General features: G+C 41.4%; 1 long non-coding RNA gene and 1 pseudogene across 1 annotated transcript; one reads left to right on the top strand and one right to left on the bottom strand.

Annotated features, from left to right (window-relative positions):
* Nucleotides 1-384: 384 nt before the first annotated feature.
* LOC141847849 (subtilisin-like protease SBT1.4) lies at nucleotides 385-2,876 on the bottom strand (annotated as a pseudogene).
* A 7,884-nt stretch (nucleotides 2,877-10,760) lies between these two features.
* On the top strand, nucleotides 10,761-13,099 carry LOC141848081 (uncharacterized). The gene is made up of 3 exons (XR_012603460.1): nucleotides 10,761-12,082; nucleotides 12,169-12,535; nucleotides 12,810-13,099. It is a non-coding gene; the product is annotated as an uncharacterized LOC141848081 (long non-coding RNA).
* Nucleotides 13,100-16,991: the final 3,892 nt, after the last annotated feature.

The raw sequence follows: 16,991 nt of genomic DNA, 5'->3' as shown, positions 1-16,991 counted from the left end.
GACGTATTGTAATTTATAAAAGATAAGTTGTAGTATTAACTTGTAAAATTTACCTGTAGATTCCTCTGGTTAACTCCTAGGCTTGGTTTTCCAACTTCTAATGGTTTGCTGGAAAGTGAAACCATGCATCATTTTCAACTTCAGATCAAAATGGAGACTTAATCAGTGTGTGCCTATTATGATTTATTGACAATCGTCTATCAAGATACAATAATCATCAACTTGAAATAAGAGCATTTTAGATTTTTCAATCATAGCTTGTACTCTCAAAGAGAGCGTAGGATGAGTAAGAGGAGGGGAGTTTCATTGTGTTTATCTTGCTAGAATTAACACATATATATTTGAATTGACTTAGTATAAGTGCATTTGCCCTTTGGTCTTGAATGTTAATTTATTATTTATCAAAACAATTAATCTACATACATAGCACATGAACTCTCAGACCCGTCACTGTCCGGATTCCGAAGGCAATCCGTTCAACACTAGTTTTTATAAAGCTGTTCTTTTGCCGGAAATTGGAGCTCGTTTTCCTGCTCAAATGGAGGAAACGAGGCTTTGCCTCCATGTCACAGCAATTGGACTCCTCACATCGTGCGTCCCATCGCTCCATGAGATGAAGCCGAAGGCCTGACCACCGGAGGCTGCCGCATCGGCGAAAGACGCGATTTTGATCTCGTACGACAAGCTTTCGCCGGCGGCCCCGAACTCCAGCTTGCTCGGCGTCACCGTCACGTCCACGCCCAGTGGGTTGGTGATCTTGGCCTCGTACACCGCTGCGGAAGCTCCGACATTGCGGACCACTCTTTTGTAGGTGATCACGGCGCTGCTCGAGGAAAAGACGGCGACGAAGGCAGGGTAGTTGAGGTCGCCGGGGGAGGCCAATGCCGCTTCGGAGCAGTTGACGCTGATCTCGTTCTTGGTGAAGACAGCGATCTGCTCCGGCTTGTAGTTAATCGCACAAAGGAAGGCGAGGTAGTCGTCAGTAGTGGCGTCGTAGACCAGGCCAGGGTCGAGGGCCCGGTTGGGATCCACGTGGCCGGCGCCGCGAACGAACGGGGTGGACTCGGCGCCGGTGGCCAGATCCTGGATGGGCTCTCCGGCATTGTCAGAGTTGTAGGCTGTGGTCATCAGGGCTGATCTAATGGCGGCAGGGCTCCATTCAGGGTAGACCCCGCGGAGCAGGGCAGCGATGCCGCTGACGTGGGGGCACGACATGGAGGTGCCGGAGATGATGTTGAAGTCGACTCGCCGCGGATCGATGTCGAGGTCCGTCGGGCTGTTCTTCCCCGTCCACGCCGCAAGGATGTTGACGCCAGGAGCGATGACGTCCGGCTTGAGGATCAGCGGGGCACGGTAGTTGGGCCCCCTGCTCGAGAAAGCCGCCACCTTGGGGGCGGCCGGGGAGTCGCCAATGACGGTGCCGCGGAAGACGATGGTAGCGGTGGGCGAAGCTTGGGATTTGATGTAGTCCTTGATCTGTTCGCCCGAGGTGTGGGTTACCAGGGTGGCCGGAACAAGGTGGGAATCCGCGACGAGTTCCTCCCCGCTTTCGGCATCATTGGCCAGGATCATCCCGGCTCCGCCGGCCAGTTTCACGGCACCACCCTTTTCGACACGCTCATTGTCTCCGCCCTCGCAGAGGACGATCTTGCCGGCGACCATGGTGGAGTTGAGCAAGCCCGGAATGCAGAGCTCAGATCCGGAATCTCCGGCATAGACCAAAGACAGATAGGTCGAATCCAATGGATCTCCGGAGTAAAGCGAGACGCCGGCATAGGTGGATCCATCTCCGAGGATCACATCGGCCGGAAATTGCCGGTCGATGGTAGATGCGCCCACGGTAAGGAACCATGGCGCGATGTTGTTAGCGGTACGCGGTCCAGGGCCGGAGTTCCCGGCGGAGCACGAGACCACCACTCCGTGACGCGAGGCGCCGAACGCTCCGATGGCAAACGAATCGCGGTAGAAGGCGGGGGCATAGCCGCCCGAACCGACGGAGAGCGATATGACGTGGACTCCATCGGCGATCGCGGCGTCCATGGCGGCTAAAATGTCAGAGTCGTAGCACCCGGATTCCCAGCAGATCTTGTACGCCGCTATCCGGGCCTTGGTGGCCATCCCGCGTGCCTCGCCGCGGGCGTACTGGAAGAAACCAGCGTCGGCGACGGTGGATCCGGCGGCGATGGAGGCGGTGTGGGTACCGTGGCCGTCGGTGTCGAGCGGCGACGTCGACTCGCTCGCCTCATTCATGGGGCCTCTCGCCGCCTCGTAGCCCTTGTTGAAGAACCGGGCGCCGATCAGCTTGCGGTTGCAGAAGGAGGCGTTGAAGCCATCTCCGGCGTCGCAGGAACCCCGCCAGGAGGATGGGGGCGGGGGGAGGGAGTCGTCGACGAAGCTGGCGCGGGAGGGGTAGATCCCGGTGTCGAGGACGCCGACGACGACGTCGGAGGCGAAGAGGAGAGGGGCCAGAGGCCGGAGGAGGTCGAGAGGCGGAGGAACGCGGGGGAGCGGGTGGTGTGGAGCTGGCGGCGGCGGTCAGGGAGGACAGCGAGGACGGAAGGGAGCCGGCGGAGGGCAGCGGCCTGGCCGGGGGTGAGGCGCGCGGAGAAGCCGGAGGTGGCGCGGGAGTAGTCGTAGATGAGGTGGGCGGCCGGCCGGCGAGGGAGAGATCGCAGCGTGGAGGCGTACCAGTGGAGGTGGGTGGGGGAGGAGGCCGGTTTGTGGGAGGGGGACACGTGGACGATATAAGTGGCTTGCGTGTCGTCTGTGTTTCCCTGAGCCAGGCACGACAGCGGGAGGAGGAGGAGGAGCGTCGCGGCGCCGAAGAAGCAGATCAAGGCAAGTTGCTTCTCCATCGCAGGGAAGAGAGCCGATCGGCGACGCGAGACAGGGAAGACGACGATCCAATCGACCAATAGAAAACCGTCTCGAATCAACTGTATACCCTTTAATAAATCAGGTCCAAACTTGTCTTTATTTACAACGGAACCATTCTGTACGTGGCCAGTCGACGTGCCACATCGCGAATAGTTGGCTACGGCGTGGCAATTTGGTAGTTTAAGTCATATGCAGGGTCGTTTGTAGATACGTCAAGATCCCGGAGATCCAGCGACACAGAAATGCAGGGCGTTTTCATCGTGCGAGATTTCTGAGCGGATTAGGCTTCTGGAATTAAAAAATAAGGGAAAAATTAAAAAGATGCTCTGAGTCCCACTATATTATTAATAATATTGGAACATTCATTAATAATTGTCATATTGTTATGATACAATAATTTTATAATAATTTTAATTTTAAAAAATGATTTTAAAACTATTATATGTTTAAAAAGACAATCTTTTGACAATTGAGATAACGAAGAGCGTCGTTTGCTTTCTTTTTCTTTTGTTTTTTCAAAAGGTAAGTAGATAAAAAAAACCACCAGAATTATGAGATAAATAAAATTAGAATCCTCAATGAGATCCCTTGAAATATTGGATTAAAATTTTATCAATTCATTTTAAAATAGATTTAGATAGATCATCTATCTAAGTCCGCGATCTGCATGGGTTGGTCCACGACTCGTATAAGTTGGTCCGTATATTGAAAAAATTTATTTTTTCTTCAAAATATAAAATTAAAAGAGAAATTTCAATGACTTAGTGGACTTGACCTGGCTAAATCATAATCCAAACTTAAAATTTTTAAATTGATTCATTTAAACTACAATTTAAATTTAAAAATTTTAATATTTTTAATATTTTTTATTTGTTAATAGGCCCATGGATTCATCCACCTAACTCGTAATCAGTCTTAAATTAGGTTAGGTTGAAAAAATTTTCAATCTGTCAAGTTGGTGTGTAGGTATGGCCTTTGACTCTATGTTGGTGTGTAGGTATGGCTTTGATGATACTCTAAGCTTCTGTCATCATAGAATGAATGTTATTATAGTGGCCCATGACAATATCTATTCCGGTCTATATTAAGTTGAAAATTTTCCTATGTAATCATTGAAGTTGGAGCAATATTTGAATTTAGTAGACTTATTGAGTTTATTTTTAACATCTTGTTTAAGGAAGTATTTTAATTGGGGGTGTTAAAACTATCTTAACTTCAAAGAAAACATATACAGGGGTTATATTGCCAACATAACCCTAAGATCATAAGAGAAAAAGACATGTCTACCCCTGTTTCTCACAACACTCCCCCTCAAGTTGAACATATATATCAAACATGTTCAACTTGCTAAGAACAGAATTAAACATAGCTTGGGATATAGCCTTCGTAAACATATCAGCAAGTTGGTCCTCAGATTTGACATAAGACAAACATAGCTCTCCGGAATCAAGTCTCTCCCGAATAAAGTGGCGATCAATCTTGATGTGTTTAGTCCGATCATGTTGTACTGATTATTTGCAATATTGATTGCAGCCTTATTGACACAATATAGCCTGAGAGGTAATTCTGCTTTTAATCCTATGTCTTTCAACAAAAAAATACAACTATAATATTTCTGCAAGACCATGTACCATGTCTCGATATTCTGCTTCAACACTGGACTGTGCACAAATATTTTGTTTCTTACTTCTCCAAGTTACCAGATTTCCTCCTAAAAAAGTGCAATAGCCAGAAGTGGACCTTCTATCATCTCGAGAACCAGCCCAATCTGCATCAGAATAACATTCCACTTTCAAATTACCACCTATTTTGAACAGCAAGCCTTTTCCGGGACATGACTTCAAGTACCTTAAAATTCTGTCAACAGCCTTCATATGGACAGTTTTAGGAGCATGCATATACTGGCTCACCACACTAACAACATAGGTGATGTTAGGCCTAGTCATAGACAAATATAATAATTTTTCAACCAACCTTTGATACGTTCCCTTTTTCAGACTTGCAAGATCTTCCCCATTAGAACTAGTAAGATCATGATTTACTTTTATAGGAGTAGATGCTGGTCGACGACCCAACTTCCCTGTCTCCTTAAGTAAATCCAACACATACTTTCTCTGACACATATAAATTCCTTCTTGAGACCAAGCAACTTCAATACCCAAGAAGTACCTCAATAGTCCAAGATCTTTAATTTCAAATTCTGATGTTAACTTGGACTTGAGAGCCTGGATTTTAGTTTTGTCATCACCTGTAACTATCATGTCATCAACATAAACCATGATCCGTGTTCCAAACGACACGGTCTAGGTTTGTAGCTCCCAGTCGCGGCGTTGCTGCCTCTGTTTTCTCTGCCTCGGCGCGTTCATCTTCTTCCTCGCGGGTCGCAGCCACAGCACTGTCTTCTGCCCTCGCCAAACGCTGCTTTGATTTTTGCCCCTCTGACTCCCAGGTGCCTCTTAGACCTTCTATTAAGTGTTCGATCATAAACACTTAAGACTTTGTTTGAATTTGTGATTCAGTTTGTGTGGTAATTAGTGTACATCTTCTCTTCGTCTATGTCTCACGTAGTTCTTTTCCATCTTTTGCCTTTTGCTTCTTGTCACGTGTTTTCCTCATACATCTTGGAGGTCTATTTTGAACATGATTGTTCAATTCATCTAGCACTAACTCAGTAATAAAGAGACTTCTATAGTTAGAAAATCATTTCTTACACTTCTGCACTAGTAACTACATTATCATACATTTCCATTTTGCTAAAGAAAATAATTTGTCATATCAAAACATCTATTTCACTCATTTTTAAAAGTTTGTTGTTGCTTGACTTGGTGCCTAATGCGTTATTTGCATGATCTTAGTGCTTAAAACAACTAGCACTTTAACAACAATTGCCAACCTAGATAAATTGATATTATCTTCCGTTGAACTCTATTTACAGTTATATCACCTACAATATCAAGTAACTTAGTATTAATTTTATAACATTAACAATATGTATGCATGACCTTCCTCCTCACACCTTCCGACTCTAATTCTTTCAACTTGTTTAACAATGAGTCAAGATTGTCAAGATCTATACTAATCTATGGAGTAAGACTGTCAAGTTTGACATTCTGAACTAAGAACAGGAGAGACCCATAGGTTCGGATTATAGGATTAGATCGTGAGACCCTCAAAAAATAATTAAAATGCTTTTGTTAATTTATCATATGTATCAACTTTCATTTATATAACTCTCATTTGTTTTAATTTCCTATTTAATCATGCTTGTATAAATAACCAGGCCTTGGCGAGGCTAAGACCTTCTTGGATATGGGAGCAACCACCACTTTCTTAGATAAGATCAATTTCAGAATTCGTTAATTATACTCGCATAATTTTCCTTAAAGTCCTTAAGGGGTAGAAAATTACCTATGTGTATTTTATATGTTTAAATAATTAAACACAACCACACACATACACAACAAAAATAAATAGAAATAAATATGGAAATAATAAAAATAAAACTATTTCCAACTATTATGACATTTTATTTTTCTTTACTACTGCAACTCGACTTTGATCATCTCGCTTCCTTTTCCGCTACACCTTTGTGGCCTCAAAGATCCGCGCCTTGCTAGAAACTCGGTCGATGCATGTAAATAAAATTTTACAAAATGATCTTATACTCCATTGAAGGAGTGTACAAAAAATCTATTTGTACAAAAAATTAAACTAATACGGCCAACCCCCGTATTTAATTCATATACATGCACAACACACACAATACATTCACAAATATTGGTCACAATAGTTGGAAAATTAATTATCCTGCAACCACCAAGTTAAACATATTGCAATTCCTAACTATTAAATGTGTGACTAGCATGCAAAACAAAACCGAAGTAATTATCCTAGAATCGGAGAACCTCGCTCTGATACCATTGTTGGCGATCTGGATCTTCGTCCCATGTTCCGAATTCTATCCGCTTCGAGAAGCATAGAACTCCACAGGATAAAAAATTTTATCCCGTCCGGATCAATTGACTAAGTCTACAAAAGACCAAGTCAATCGATCCACAGGATCGCCGATTCTAAATTACTATCTACGGTTTACTATTTCAGTTCTAATATGATATATTAAAAGCGGAAACTAAATCATACCAGAACCTTGAAGATGACCTCAGAATCTTCTGCTGTATTCCTATCTCCTTCCCGGATGCTGTGTGGGCAACGATCCTCCGGGAACAAAGAAACTGCAACCTTCTCCGGATGACGCTTGGATCGCCTTGCTTCTTCTTGGAGAAACCTTTGCTTCCTTCCTTGCCTTCCACCCTAGGATCCATCCACCACCCTTGAGAAGGAATTTCGGCCACCAAGAGGAAGAAGAAAGAAACTAGAGAAGAAGAAAGGGAAAGAGGAGTGGGCGCCGACCAAAAGAAGAAGAAGAAGAGAAGGAGGAGCAAAATCGAAATCGATCTCGCGTTCTCTTCTCTTTCCTTGTTGTGTTGCTCCTTGCCGCCCACTCCCCCTTTTTATAGCCTCCATATCCTTACCAAGTCTCTTGGCCGCCCCCTATTATCTAGGATTTGATTTGGATTATTTCCATAAACCAATTCCAAATCCATAGAATAATTATCCACCATTTTTCCATCTTTGCTTGGCCGCCTATTATAAATTTATTTCTATTTGGACTTGGTTTAAAAACCGTTTCCAAATTGAATCCATAAGTGGGCGCCGACCACAAGGATTGGTTTGGTTTAATTGGTGAACCAAACTTTGTATTAAAGAGAAATAAAACTGAACCGAAGAGATCTCATCCATCGGATGCGACTTAACCTCATCTAACGGTTCTAATATAATCTCCTTTAATATAACTTGATTGCTCCGATCCAACGGCTACAATCACATGATCTGGGCGTGGGCTATAAGGACCAAATCTGGTTCACCTTCGTGAACCGGGTTTTGCATTTAAAGAGATTTAAAATCGAACAGAAGAGATCTCGTCCATCGGACGCAACTTGATCTCATCCAACGGTTCTAATCTAATCTCTTTTAATGCTCTTTATTTATTTCGATCCAATGGATGCAACTTGATCTAATCCGATGGATACAAGTTGATCTCATCCACTAACTCATCCTACGGTGGAGAACCAATCTCATCCAACGGTTGAGATTAAATCTCATCCGACGGCTGAGAACTAATCTCATCCGTTTGATTGCATCTTTTAGAGATTTCTTTAGGCTACAGCAGGGACCTCGAGGAGGTATTGGATCTGGCCTTCTGATGGATTTCAGGATCCCGTATTCAACCCCGAAATACACACCTACATCCATCAATAACGATCCATTCCACTAGAGGATCATTATTGCACTACCAATCCAATCCCCAAATTACGTTATGGGTTCCTTCTTATTATTTTATGCATTGCTCCCCGTGTTTAAGATATCGTATGTCCATCAATTATCTGAGTTCACTGACAACTCAATAATTGACATCTATGTCCTTGAATAGTACCACTCAACCTTATTATCATGTCGGACTAAGTCCACTTGCAAGATTTGACATGACAATCCTTATGAGCTCTTCAAGGGGACATCATCAGCCCTACTGGGACACGGATTCCTTCTATAATTAACGACACACCATATAAATAGTAACATCACCCAACTTACCGAGAATATTTGATCTGACGGAAAGATCTCACCCATTGGTAAATCAAAGTGATGATTACTAAATATATGTGCCCGTTTATTATATCGGGATTAAGAGTGCATAAGTATAATAACAGAGGTCTTGTTCAATTTGTGAGTCAGTGTAAATTGAACAACCTCAATGGTCCTTCAATACACACAAAGTGTACTAGTGTAATTCTACAGTCAAGATAGACTGATACCAAATTACACTACAACCGTTCCCGATGGTTTGTCCAAAGCCATCTTGGTTGTGAGCCTTAGTTTATAATTTACAAGGAGCTGATAACATTATCTTCTGTGTCTCACAGACACCATGTTATCTACAATGTAAATTAAGGGGACACATTGCAAGTCTAAACTATTGCAACCATTTGACCAAAATATGATTCTTTATTTCATAAAATATTTATATACAAAAGAACTAGTCTTTTCAGTATACTCTAACACTTTATCTTTCCCTCTCTCCCTTTCTTCCTATTACCTGCGCTTCCAACACTTCACCCGGCCGCGACTTAACCCCTTGTAAACCCTAGACGCGTCTTCAACCACACCGCCGCCGCCGCGTCTTCAAGGAGACCGCCACCTACGCGTTCCCCCTCAACTCCACAGAAGACCTTCGTCTCCACTTCCTCCCCTTCTCAATCGACAGACACCTCCCCTTGTAAAATTTGAGTGACATTTTTGTAATAAAATCATGAGAATTGCAATTTTTTTATTTTTCTTTTCCTTTATCTTTTCCCTCTTCTTACTTCACAGAACTCTATTATTACGGTAACAAAAATAAACAACACTCTTTTAATTATTATTGGCAATTTTCTTTATCACTACAATAAATTTGACTTTCCGCAGCACGTCATTAACGGCACACATCTATAGTGTGCTGTTAATAATAATTTTTACAGCGCACATAATCAAGTGCACTGCGGATAATATATTATATTTTAAAATTAATAGTGCGCGTATAATCATGCGCTGCGAATGGTATTTTTTACAGTATGTAAAAATTATGCGCTGTTAAAAGAGAATAAAAAAATAATATTGACAGCGCGGATAGAGAATACGCTGTTAAAAATATATTAAAAAAGAATTTATTTATTTTCTCGGGCTCCCTCTACACGCACCGCACGGCTTCTCTCTCGCGATTCTTTTTCCTCTTCTCGCGATTTAGGTTCCGCACCTCACCTCTGTTCTTCGCCCGACGCCGCTCTCACCCGCCCGCGCTCTGCCGCCCAGCTCGCTCTCCCGGCCGCACTAGCTCTCCCGACGGCCCGCGCTCGCTCCCCCGGCCGCGCTCGCTCTCTCGGCCGTGCTCTGTCCGCCTGCCCGCCCGCGCTCTCCCGGTCGTGCTCTGTCCGCCCGCCCGCCCGCGCTCGGTCGTCCGCCCGGTCGTCCCTCACTCCCGCGCCTATTTCCTCCCCTTGCAGCGGCAAGCAGAGGTAAGCAGGCAGTTGTAAATTTGCTAATTCATTGAAGGTTATCTTGTTGTTTTAGGGGTTTCCTAATTCATTGATAACATCTTGTTTTTTTTTCACAATAGATTCAAGAATAGCATACCTGAAATCCCTTTTTCACAGAGTCTAGTTGCCTAATGGCGTCTAAGTTTGGATGGTGCCATTTCCTAGGGTCCCAAATTATTGTGCTATTGAACAGACATATCAACATGAAATCTCCTAAGTCTCTTACTTTTCTCATTACTGTACCATCCAATTACTTGACTTCCATTGCATACCGGGCCTTCTAGTATGGTCTTATTTTTGCTCTGAGAAAGCAGTGCAACAGGCCAAACACCAAACCTCCTGAAAATGCCAATTAAAGAGATCAAGACTTATCTGGTACAAGAAAGTAAGATTTTTTACTTTCTCATTTACCAAAATACATAGTCACTACTACGAGATGGGACTTATCTGATACATTGAAGGATCATTTCAATGACAATTTGCAAGTCTTTTCTTCACATTCACACAACCACACAGTTTCTATGTCTCAGCTTTGAAAAGGGTTAGTCCTAATCTTAATGCTAAAGCGATATTCACAGGATTATGATTGCTATCTTCTTTGAAATTTTAAATTTATTTTTTTATCTGTTTATGTTTGTCATGGCTTGATAATGAGGAAGATCTACTTATGTTTGTGGTTTGATATGTGTTTTTTTTTATAAACTTCGTTTGCTTGTGATAGGTGAAGCTGAGGATTCATGGTTGGCAATCTTTTCCAGGCTCCTGATCATGGAAAAGAAACTTATGAATATCAATATTTGTATTTTCCTTATCAACTTTCTATAAAGTAATACTATAAAAAAGTAAAATGGGGGGCAATTGCTCTGTCGCTGTGAAAGATAAACATTTGCCAAACCCAGCTCAACTTGATGTTCCACTTTCAACATGTCGAAACACAAGGTATTCTCCTTGGAGCTTTCGGTGTGACAACCGAACACACATAGAGGTTGTTATGGATAGCTCTCCTCAAATCTCTCATCATCCAAATTCTGAAAATGAAGTTAAGAGTGAGTTCCTCACTGAAGCAGAAAGATTATCTGATAGTGCAGGTATGTTCTAGGATGGCAACACATGATAGTGCAGGTATGTTGCTATTTTGTTTTCCTTCGCAAAATATAATTATATATATTCGATGATGATTAGGCAGAATAGATAGCACAAGTGTAGCACAATAGTGATCATTATTATTATTTTGTACTTTTCCTAAGAAACTAAGAGGAATTTTTGGTCTTTATATTTCTTTTAAATGATAAAAATGTGGATGAGGAGGGTGCTGTCAACTGAAGAAACTGTCTTCTCGAAACGATGGTGCTATGTCTCCTATAAATGCCATTTCTCATGTATCTATGTTTATTTACTATTAAATGAATCTCACTCTATTAAATTTATTAGTAACCCAGAATTGTGATATTATTACTAATCTGTTTGTTATTGTCTATGTTTTGATCCAAATGATTGTTCTAATTCATAAATCATCACTTGCCGAGTAGTTCCAATGTATGACACTCGTATTGATTATTTACATTTTAAATTGTTCATTTACTCTAAATTGTGATAAGCAAACCATTGCCGTACTTGAAGTAATCTTAGAGATCAGAATATTTAGTGGTCGACTCTACTACACATGCTTCCTGCTAGCTACAGATTTACATTTTTTTTGGTTAACTAAATATTATGAATATTTTGCAATTTGGATTTAGGATAGACTAATATGCATTTTCATATATTTTGTTACCATTCCCATCTTATATTTACATTGTATAAGTGATAACATGCATGCTGTACCCATCAACACGATAACCAACAAGATAGCTGCTGATTGTTTTATTATTTGTTATCGAGATGAACAGCGACAGACAATAAATCTATGATCTCTAGTAATTTGATGAGAAAATTATCTCTTTGGTAGTGTTTCTCAAAGTAAGAAAGGAGACTAGTTACATAATTTAGTTGGGTTTCAGAATGCTGATCTGACTAACATTTTTCTTTTTGATTAAACAGCTGATCGATCCAATGGAAGCACTGCATCTCCCAAGGTGAGATTGAATATTCTGGAACTATTTCCCCCCTTACCTCTCAATCACAGTTTGAATATGCTGTAACTGTCTTGTTCAATTTCCAGAGAAAGAACAGCTCTCTTAAGCCCGCATTCTTGGCTGCAAGTGCTCCTAAGAGGCAGACGACATATTTCAACAAGGAAATACCAATTAAACCCATCCATTTAACTTGATTATTCCCTCATTTCTTTCGTAACAGTTGAAATTGCATTTCATATTCTGTTTCAGCTCTGTTTAATTTTAAAAAATTGCAGTTCATATTCTGTTTGAAATTGCATTCCATCAATTTTAAAAAAACTCCAAGCCTTTCAGTTGTTATGTAATTTTATGATTGTTTTGTAATAAGCTTTTATTTCAGGTTGGTATGGATTTACTGGCAAGATTTGTTGCTGGTCAAGAGGAAGCCTTAATATCAGTAGTTATTTTGTTTAGGTATTGATACATCATCATCAGAGTATGTTTTTCTCTATGAATGCAGGTTGCACCTCATTTCTTCTGTACTGCTGTAGTCATACTTGTCTGTGGTTGTATGAATACATGGATAGATCTGTGATAAAACTCAGCAAGCATAGTCCAAGTGAACATTTTAAGTATTTTTATTGATATTTTACATAATTTACTGACTTTCCTGTTCATTATTTCTTGGTTGTAGGTACACTTTAATGATATGGTACCAGTGAATAATCTTAGTTTCGTTTCTTTGAAGCTAGGCTACTTCGAAAGAGCAAGAATGAAGTTGTGCCAGAGAACAAGGATGATGGTGATTCAGATGAGGACAAAGAGGATGATGATGAACAAGATGGCGAAGACCAGGAAGAGGACGATGCGGCTGAAGGTGATCCTTCTGGGGATGAAAACACTGAGGGAATGTGTAATATATTGTAAGAAGAATATTTGTGTTAGTTACTTTTGGTTATTTGTAAATATTGAGGTGATTAAATATATCGGTGCTTTGCTATTTGTGATTTGTTGGGTGAATTTATAATATTATGATAATTTTGTACTCTTGCTCGATTATAATTTACAAACAACATAAAAAAAAGTGTTATTACAACAGTTTTAGATTCAATGACATCGGTTTGGAAGCGTTGTCGTTAAGTGATATTACATCGGTTTTACACCGTTGCAAAACCGATGTCGTTGAATGATATTACATCGGTCGAAAATCGTTGTTAAAATTGATGTTAAACATATATTACATCGGTTTTACACCGTTGCAAAATCGATGTCGTTGAATGATATTACATCGGTCATAAACCGTTGTTAAAATTGATGTTAAACATATATTACATCGGTTTTACACCGTTGCCAGTTCCGATGTCGTTGTGATACATATATTACATCGGTTGTACACCGTTGCGAAACCGATGTCGTTGAGTGATATTACATCGGTTTTACATCGGTTACAAACCGATGTCGTTGAGTTGTATTACATCGGTTACAAACCGATGTCTAAAATGTCAGACCTTTTACAACGCCTTCATAGACATCAGTCGATTTTCTCATAGACATCGGTTTTCCACCGATGTCTATGACTGTTTTTGTTGTAGTGAGCTGCCGACTTGACACATGAGCTAAAAACTGAGTTGATAGCTTGTTTCATTCAAAATAATGATGTATTTGCTTGGGTGCCTCAAGAAGTCACAGGAATAGCTCTCGACATCATGGAACATTGCCTTAATGTCTTCCCAGACGCCCGACCTGTTATGCAAAAGAAGATACATTTCGGACTTGAGCAAGATAAAGTGATACAGGAGGAGATTGTCAAGCTTCTAGAGGCCAGACATATCAGAGAAGTTCAATTCCCCACTTGGCTGACTAATATCGTACTGGTCCTGAAAGCAGGAGGAAAATGGCGTGTCTGCATTGACTTCTAAGATCTCAACAAAGCTTGCCCCTAAGATTGTCATCCTCTATTGCGCATAAATCAATTGGTGGATTCTACTTTGGGACACGAATATATATTCATGCTAGATGCTTATCAGGGGTAAAACCAAATTCCATTAGCTCAGGAGGATCAGAAAAAGGTTAGTTTTATAACCTCGGAGGAACTTTTTGTTATACAGTTATGCCTTTTTGACTGAAGAATGCAGGAGCAACATATCAGAGGCTCATGGATAAAGTGTTCAAACATTAGATAGGTCGTAATGTGGAAGTATATGTGGATGATATTTTAATCATGTCAGTCCGAGCTGAAAATCTGATAGGAGACATCAATGAAACGTGCGACACTCTCCGAAGGTATAATCTCAAACTGAATCCCAATAAATGTTTATTTGGTGTCAAAAGTGGCAAGTTTCTGGGGTACATGGTAACTGAAAGGGATATAGAAGCTAATCCTAAAAAAGTACAAGCCTTGCAAAATATGACCTCACCTCGAAATATCAGAGAAGTACAAAAGTTAGTAGGTCGGATCACTGCATTATCATGATTCATATCACAGTCAGCCACAAAAAGTCTGCCCTTCTTCAAAATATTGTGCAAAGCTGCCAAGTTCTCTTGGGACGAGAAGTGTGAGCAAACCTTCAATGACTTAAAGACCTACTTAGCCACCTTACCAGTTTTGGCAAAGCCGATCTCTGGAGAAGCTCTATGGTTATATCTATCCTCCTCGGAAGGTGCTGTGAGTTCAGTTCTGGTCAAACAAGAAGGGAGCATTCAGAAATCCATCTACTTCTTTAATCATCTTCTAAAGGATGTTGAGACAAGATATACCACGTTGGAGAAGTTGGCTATGACTTTGGTTTTGACAGTACGCAGGCTGCGCCCGTATTTTCTTTCTCATCCGATAACAATATTGACTAACAACACTCTGGGTCGGATATTAACTAATCCTGAAGCTTCAGGGACGATTGATCAAATGGACTACTGAGCTGGGGGAGTATGATATACAGTATTAGCCGAGAACAGCTATCAAGGCATAAACTTTAGCAGATTTCCTAACAGAGACCTCGGACACCAGTGAACCCGAGACATGGAAGGTATTCGTAGATGGATCATCCACCAAAAAGGGAAGTGGAATTGGGATTTTATTATGTTCTCCTAAAAGGAGACTTATTGTCGATAGCCATAAAACTTCATTTTAAGGCTTCTAACAACGAGGCTGAGTACGAGACATTACTTGTTGGACTACAGGCAGCTCAGCATGTTGGGGCAACACGAGTAATAATCTGTACAGACTCTCAACTCGTTACTCAACAGATAGAAGGAACCTTCAAGACATGAAATGATAAGCTCCGGAGATATGCCAAGGCCTTTAACAGACTGAAGACATCCTTCCAGGAAGTCACTATTTAGAGGATACCTCGAGCTGACAATCAGAAGGCAGACGAACTGGCTCGCTTGGCTAGTAGTTTGACTAGTTGGGAGCAAGAGGAACCAGTAATACATGATCAACTGATAGCTCACATCGACCAAGCCACTGAAATAAATGGGATGGCTGATTGGAGAACTCCCATCATCGACTTTCTTAAGAATGAGAACTTACCTACCGAAGCTGAACAAGCCAGGGTTGTTAGGAAGCGTGCAGCTCGGTTCACCTTAATTGGAGATATTTTGTATAAGAGGGTCTTCTCTCGACCTTTACTTAAATGTCTAGGAACCTAATGAAGCTGAGTACGTCATGCAGGAAGTTCATCAAGGTATTTATGAAAATCATATAGGAGGGAGAACTCTGGCACAGAAAGTATTATTGGCTGGATATTTCTGACCTACTTTATAAAGGGATACAGCTCGGATGACTAACACCTGTCTTAATTGTCAGAGACATCAGAACCTTCCTCATCAGCCAATAGAATTATTGAAAAGTGCCACTATCTCTTGCCCTTTTGATCAGTGGGGAATGGATATTGTAGGTCCTTTCCCAATAGGACCTAATCAGAAGAAGTTTCTGCTGGTAGTTGTGGATTACTTTTTCAAATGGGTAGAAGCGAACCACTGGCCAGGATCACTGAAGATGTTGTTTTAAAGTTTCTATGAAAGAACATCATTTGTCGGTATAGAATTCCTTGCAAAATAGTATCTGATAATGGACGATAGTTTCAAGGACACAAAATACAGGATTGGTGCAAAGAACTGGGGATCATCCAAGTCTTCACTTTCGTGGCCTACCCACAAAGCAATGGACAAGCAGAAGTAGTTAATAGGGAGCTTGTCAAAGGCCTTAAAATAAAGCTGAATCAAGTACAAGAAAATTGAGTGGATGAGCTGCTCGATATTCTATGGGCTTACAGAACTACTCCAAGAGACATTACCCAAATGACCCCTTTCCACCTGGTTTATGGAGGAGAAGCAGTGATACCTGTAGAGGTTGGAGAGGAATCAAGCCGAGTCTTTGCTTATGGAAGCAACAACAGTGATAAAAGACGTACAGAATTTGATCTCATTACAGAAACTAGAGAACTTACAGCTTACAGTTATTAGGTTGGCAGCATACCGACGGAAGATGTGTCAAACTTACAACAAAAAGGTTATACCTCACTCCTTTCAGGTCGGAAACTTCATCTGGAAGAAAATCAAATTAAACCAGTAGGTGATGTCAATAAACTAGAACCTCAATGGGAAGGACCTTATAAAGTTACTCAGTGGCTCAGCAGCAAATCTTATTACATGGAAGATGCCAAGGGGAAAGAGCTCAGCAGGCCTTGGAATGCCACGCATCTTCATCCTTATCGTATTTAAGCTTGTGTAGATTTTCTTATCATTTTCTATGAAAACATTTTATGATTACTTAATATAAGATTTTTTTCTTCTAATCCGAGCCCCGAGCTCGATAACTTTGCCTTACGACAGGCCGGAACTCTCGAAGCCCCGAGCTCGATGACTTTGCCTTATAACAGGTCGGAACTCCGAGCCTAAAGCTCGATGACTTTGGCTTACGACAAGTCAA

The sequence above is a fragment of the Curcuma longa genome, chromosome 16 (assembly GCF_044706935.1).
Source record: "Curcuma longa cultivar G26 ecotype Majalengka, Jawa Barat chromosome 16, ITB_CL_G26_1.1, whole genome shotgun sequence".
In the NCBI taxonomy this organism is placed as follows: Eukaryota; Viridiplantae; Streptophyta; class Magnoliopsida; order Zingiberales; family Zingiberaceae; genus Curcuma; species Curcuma longa.
This window is presented reverse-complemented; position numbering and strand designations above follow the sequence as displayed.